The sequence below is a fragment of the Tachysurus vachellii genome, chromosome 7 (genome assembly GCF_030014155.1).
Source record: "Tachysurus vachellii isolate PV-2020 chromosome 7, HZAU_Pvac_v1, whole genome shotgun sequence".
Classification (NCBI taxonomy): Eukaryota; Metazoa; Chordata; class Actinopteri; order Siluriformes; family Bagridae; genus Tachysurus; species Tachysurus vachellii.
In genome coordinates, this window is record NC_083466.1 from 27130849 (window position 1) to 27137493 (window position 6645).

The 6645-nt window shown below is 33.5% G+C and overlaps 1 pseudogene; it reads left to right on the plus strand.

Annotated features, from left to right (window-relative positions):
* The first annotated feature begins 215 nt into the window (after positions 1-215).
* LOC132849056 (uncharacterized) lies at positions 216-5984 on the plus strand (annotated as a pseudogene).
* The last annotated feature ends 661 nt before the right edge of the window (positions 5985-6645 follow it).

Here is a 6645-nt window from a genome sequence, read left to right on the forward strand (position 1 = left end):
CATCAGCTCAGAGGCAGCGAGCACAGAGCTGCTTTGTACTTAAACAATATAAGGCAATACAATTTAAGTAGAGTGATAAAGTTATCTATTGTGTTTGTAGTTATTCGTAACTTTGCCCTTTATATCGTACTTAAATTATAGCTGCCTGCTTGTGTTAAAGTTTTATAGCATGTAATAATTTTAACTGAATTCATCTGGAGTATTTCCCACATAGTGAAGGTGTGGTGATAGTTTCTGTATTGGCAGATCTCTTGTGATGTTATAGAGTGGGTTGTTACAAAGCATTTAGTCACTTGAGATTTTATTCTTTTTATGTTTCCTTCCTGACGGTTGTTCTACAAAAGCAGGTATGTTATCATACATCACACTTACATTTGTAGTTATAGTCTGAGATACAGATCCATTAGCAGGCTAATCTGAAAAAGTATTGTTGCAACATAATTATTGTAATCTTACTATAATACATTCAAGATTTAAAAAACTAATTAGAAATCCATCATTAATAAGTTCTACAAAAAAACAAGAATATGATTTATTGGAATTGTCATTATTGGAAAATTCATGTAAGCCAAATCTGTGCAGGTTTAGTGCAAATACTAAATTCCTAATCATCATAAAATATTAAATAAGGCCTGATTGCATATCTAGTTTGCTTAAACATACCCCTCACTACTCAACAAATAATGGCACACTGATTTATACGCATTGAAGGAAAAAAAATTGTAGTAAGGAGCTGGAGCAAAGATGGCGGTCTGACAACTAGTTCTTGGAAGAGCCTGGCAAATTCAAACCAAAAATTTTATTTGTACAAAGTTTTTAGTTATATTTTGGTGTACAGGTTATTTTATTTATTACAACAATAAATATTTTCAAAAATGGGAAGATCTGAAAAAAGAACAAACAAGAATGTGTTTGTTACACAAAGCTAGTGCTAACCCTGCTAATAAAGCTACCTCGGTAACACAAAGACTCAACAAACTTTTGAGGTAAAATTTGCATTATTACCTCAAGTCAGAAATGGATTCTGTTGGGATTATGCTTGCTGAGGAAGTATTTCCTCCTCTCCTGGAAACTCTATGTAATTCATTGACTTTAAAACAGTGGAAGACAGAAAGCCTTGATATAGCTAATATCCTCTCACAATTCAAAGAATGTTCACATTTAATTAACAGTGGAGCTGATTCCTTGGAAAGAATGGTGAGGGAGAATACACAAGTGATTACGAGCATGAAGGATACAATAATTGACTAAACCAAGCAGATGTGAAAACATTAACAAAGTTATTGATATCAAAGCTCAGCTTGGTGCAATGGAGTCGCAAGTCAAGGAAAGTTCTCAACAAGAAAATCATCTCTCTCATCTAGAAGGATATGTTTGAGAATCTACAGAATCACAGAAAAAGAGAGAGAGGATGTTAGTGAATGAATCATTGCAGTGTGTAAGCAGTTTTTACCAGAAACAAAGGATAAACTTCCATTCATCTTTCAATCTGTACATTGGCGTGGTCAAAAACAGTCAAGCAGTAACAAACCTAGAGGGATCTTCTTTCAGTTGTGATAGTTTTTTTTTGTTATGGTTCTGTCTATTCCTTCATTTAATGTTAGGGCTTAGAAATCTTACTGAGGTTGAAGCTAATTTCTTGTCCCTTAACAGCTTAATTTTGATTGATAAGATCTTTAATTTTTTTTTTTTTTTATAAGAATATCATTCAGATAAAGACGATTTTAAAATTTGGAGATTACAATAGGGCATGGACCGTCAGCTGGGGTCTGTGGTTTATTTCGTCACTCTTTTATGAGAAAGTTCTGTTTGTTGACTGTGATCCAAATGGCAGGTTTGTCTCTTAGTTGAAATTTCAGATAAGATGTTTTTACCAATTTATATGGATTCAAACAACAAAATGAAAACAAAAATTTGATTTATCAAATGGAAAAATGCATACTGTCATTGTTGAATAATTTCCCCAATTTTGGGGCACCTAAAACATCTGACTCTTTTTTAAAGATGTTTATTTCCAAAGTTTTATTCAAAGGTATTTACATGGAGTAATAATTCTTTCTCATGTCAATCTGGCATTGACTTTTGGCCAACTTCTAAAGATCTGCAAAATATCTCAACTGATATTATAACTTCACTTTTGTCTGATCATAAATGTAGTACTTTTCAAATACTTTTCTCAAATGATATTAACTCATATAGAAAGCCCTCTAATTGTAAGCTGAATAACTCAATTATTTGACTCATTTCTCAGTTTGTTTTCTCAAATCTAAGACAAAAACTCCCTGTCATACTATCTAACTTTCAAACACAACCCTGTATTAAATATGGAACAGTATGAATATTTTACTTAAGAAAAAATAACTATTTCATAAACACTGGCTCAGTAATGTAATATTTCAAGTTATAATTTTGAGATATACAGATTTTTTGTCTGAATATAGCATATGAGTGACCAGTTTGCTAATTGTATGGATGCTTCTTCATCTGGCATATACTTGCTTTTCATAAAATAATACTTTTTCTTTACGAATAGTTTCCTGAATCTGAAGAAGTGCACATTCGCAGTATAGGGATCACTGGGAAAGAAAGAAGAAATCACAAAATAACAGCTTTATTCCTTCAAAACAGTGTCTTTGCGACTCCTGCTATATCATATTGGAAACTTATGGTCAATGCAACAAAGATTTTTCTTACAAACAGTAAAAAATCTAGCATTCACATTACTTCATAATACAGTATACATTATGTCAAAAAACATTAGCCAATATATATATTTTTTTTAATGTTGAAAATGTTTTGTCAAAATGACAGAAGCTTTTCCTCATTTATTTAATTTGTGTCAGGGGAAGTGGGGTGTCTTCACAGAAGGGGGTGTCTTCAGAGAAGTTCAGACCCATAGGCAGGAATAACAATAAAGGTTTTATTTAGGGAACAAATAACCAATGCTAGAAACACTGGAAACCGGGATTATAAAACGCAGAAGAGACAGCAAACCAAAGACAAGGACTCAGCAAAGACCAGACACAAGAATACAGAATTAAATAGGGAGGAAATCATAGAAACACAAGAAACAGGTGTGCAGAGTTGGAAAGGACTAAGGATAGGGCAGGGAAAAACAAGTGATACACAAAACAAAAACAAAGACACATGGCACAGATAAACAAAAACTGCCAGAATGTCCCCCTAGTGTTCAGGCAGGGAAAATTCCAGGCCATTCCTGACAGCTTCACTATGCTACTATGAAAAGGTTTCTTTAAAACTGTTATCAAAACTGTTATTTTTGTATTTTTTGAAGTGGATTCAAATATATGATTTATAATGAACCTAATTCTTTTTTTAAATAGATTTTATATACACAAATGTAGATAGTAAATATTTTTTATTTAAATATTTTTTAGATTTCTTTCAGTGTTATTTGACAGTTTAATATATTAGCTATATTTGTTTAGCTTCAGTAACTGTATTTATTCATCTTCATTAACCCTTTAGCCTGATCAGAGTTGCAGTGTATTAGGAGAATGATCACAGACAGAAATTAGAGCTCAGGATGAAGCTATGAATCAGCATCCACATGCATTACGCCTGGTTTTATTCATAAGACTTGTAATGTTAGTAGAGATCTAATGGATGATTTTAATTTTCACAGATCATTTTGTACTGGAATGGCTTCTAGGTGAGCAAATATTTTTTCTTCACATTTAAGAAGATTTTAATTAAAATATATCATTAAGAAATATACTATATCACCAGTATTATAACACATAGTGTTTCAAACACAAATTTTCATATGAAATATTTTTAATGATTTTTTTATGAAAGTGCATTGGATTTGTCAGATTTTCAGAGCCATCAGTGGATCTACATGATTTAATCGAGAAGAGTGAATTAATCAGTGAAGGTCCACCTCAACGACGTCGTCTCCTCACAACCAGAAGTAATCTTGGTGAAGACAACTCAGTGAGAAAATGGACATTTGGACAAAGAGAAGTCAATATGCAAAACAAAATCCTACTGATGGTAGGAGAAACTGGAGCAGGCAAAACTACTCTGATTAATGTCATGACTAATTATATACTCGGGGTGAAGTTTACAGATGAAGTGTGGTTTGAAATTAAAGAAGTGGAGGAAAATAATGACAATTCAAAAACACAAGAAGTCACTATGTACAGTATGAGGTCTTTGCCCAGAACAACCCAATCTGTCTGACCATCATTGACACTCCAGGTTATGGAGACACCAAAGGAACAGATGAGGATAAAAAGGTCGCGGAGTATCTCAACAAACTGTTTCACAATGACACTGGAGTGAAAGATATTGATGCAGTGTGTCTGGTAGTGAAGGCATCTGAGAATCGACTCTCTGACCGACAGCAATACATCTTTGATGCAGTTTTGTCCTTATTTGGTAAAGAGAACCACATTGTGATGTTTATCACACACTCAGATGGACTGCCTCCAACAAATGTTCTTAATGCCATCAAGAAAGCAGGGATTTCCTGCATGAATGAAGAAAATTTAGATGAGCATTTCTTATTTAACAATCGCCAAACTGAGGAAAGGAGACCGGAGTATAACAAAACTCTCCAGACAGCTTGGGATCTAATAGCAGACAGTCTGAAAATGTTCTTCACCTCCCTGAAAGAACAGAAGCAAAAAAGATTAGAACAGACTAAAGGTGTTCTGAATGAGTCTAAACAACTTGTAGCCTGTATTTATAATCTACAAAACCGTATTGAAGTTATAGAGTACAAAGGTAAAGAACTGACTCAGATTCAGAAAGCTCTTGAGGAAAACAGAGAAAAGATCAAGAGAAATGAAAACTTTACTTTTACAGTCACCAAATATTACAAAGAAAAAGTTCCCACTGAAGATGCTTCATGGTGGGACAGAAAGGTCACCAGTTGCTCTGTCTGTAAGGAGAACTGTCATGAGTATAACTGCTGGTGTGCCTGGGATGCTGGGTGGACAAAGCCTACAACACCATCATGAAACTGTCTGAGATCGCTTTAAAGACAGACTCTGCTTTCATTCTTCAGTCTTTGGACTTCTTGATCCCTGGAGCTGAGGAAACTGGAAGAGAAGATCTTGTTCAGAAACTAAGAGAGCTGAGGAAGATTCAGCCTGAAAAACAGGAAAGAGTTAATGTTGCAATGGCATATAGAAGAGCAGCTTTCAGTAAACAGAAATAAACCTTTTAATGTTGTAATCAAGCTGATTTCAGAAAATTGAAAAATGTCATTTGGACAGAGAGACATCAATATGCAAAACAAAATCGTACTGATCGTAAGAGAAACTGGAACAGGTAAAACTACTCAGATTAAAGTCATGCCTAATTATATACTAAGGGTAGAGTTTACAGAAAGCTTAATGAAGAATGAAAGAGTTCTGATTCAGTCCAAATGACTTAAAACCTGTATTTCTAATTTACAAAAAAAAACACATTGAGTTTATAAAGTGCAAAGTTAAAGAACTGACTCAGATTCAGAAAGCTCTTGAGGAAAACCAAGAAAAGATTGAGAGAAATAAAAACTTTACTTTTACAGTCAAAAAGTATTATAAAGAAAAAGTTTCCACTGAAGATGCTTCATGGTGGGACAGAAAGGTAACAAGTTGCTCTGTCTGTAAGGAGATCGGTCATGAGTATAACTGCTGGCCCTGGATGCTGGGTGGTGTGAAGTCATGGATAATAACCAGTGTATTAGCTGAAGAAAATTTAGCCTGAATCACAGGAACGAGTTTATTCTTTAATGGGCTAAACAAGAGCAGGTCAACATGTAATACAGATGGAATAATGAACATATATGAATCAAGAGTTTTGTTCAATTATTTCAAATGCAGTGTGTTAATTCATTAATGCTCTTGTTTAAGATTTCATATTTTACTGTGCTTGGATAATCATTTAAAACTTTTTTATGAGCCATTATGATTGAGTTTAAACTACAGCAGAGGATTGTTTTTTATCTCACTTACCATATTAGTTATGAAGCTGTACTGTGTACGGAAAGATCTTTATCCTTTTCATTTAAATTGATTTAGTTAATCAGTTTCTATTATTAATTACACTTTAGATGGTGTTTTCTGTTTTCTTTAGATCTGTTTATCTGACTTTCTCATTAAATATCTGGTAACTGCAGTATGTCTGAGACGTCACTTTCTGACACAAACCTACATCTATCAAATAACATTAAATCTTTAGTAATTTAATATTAAGGTAATAAGAACGACCATTATGGTTAGAGTTTAAATGAACAACTTAATTTAGAAAACAAAAACATATTTGCATTCTGTTTCACAAGTTTTATAAACAAATGAGTAATTGACTTTGACTCATTTAACAAACTGTAAGAGATGACTGTACATGAATAAAATATAATGATCTGAAATCTCAAAACAAAAGCAGCAATAATCCAGCTTCAGATATGGAGTTGCATTCAGAGGACTTGGTGAATGTCATTGGGACCTTCATTGCAACAAGAAACAGGAAGCGGAGAAGAAAAGTATAAATATGAGAATAAATGAAGAACTGAATGAGACTGAAAAGGAAAAAGTTGTGGTAGAGGTCCTCCATCATCATCAGGAAACTGTCCAAAAATCAGCTTTCATTATTCAGCATCTGGACTTCATCCCTCAAATTGAAGAAACTGGA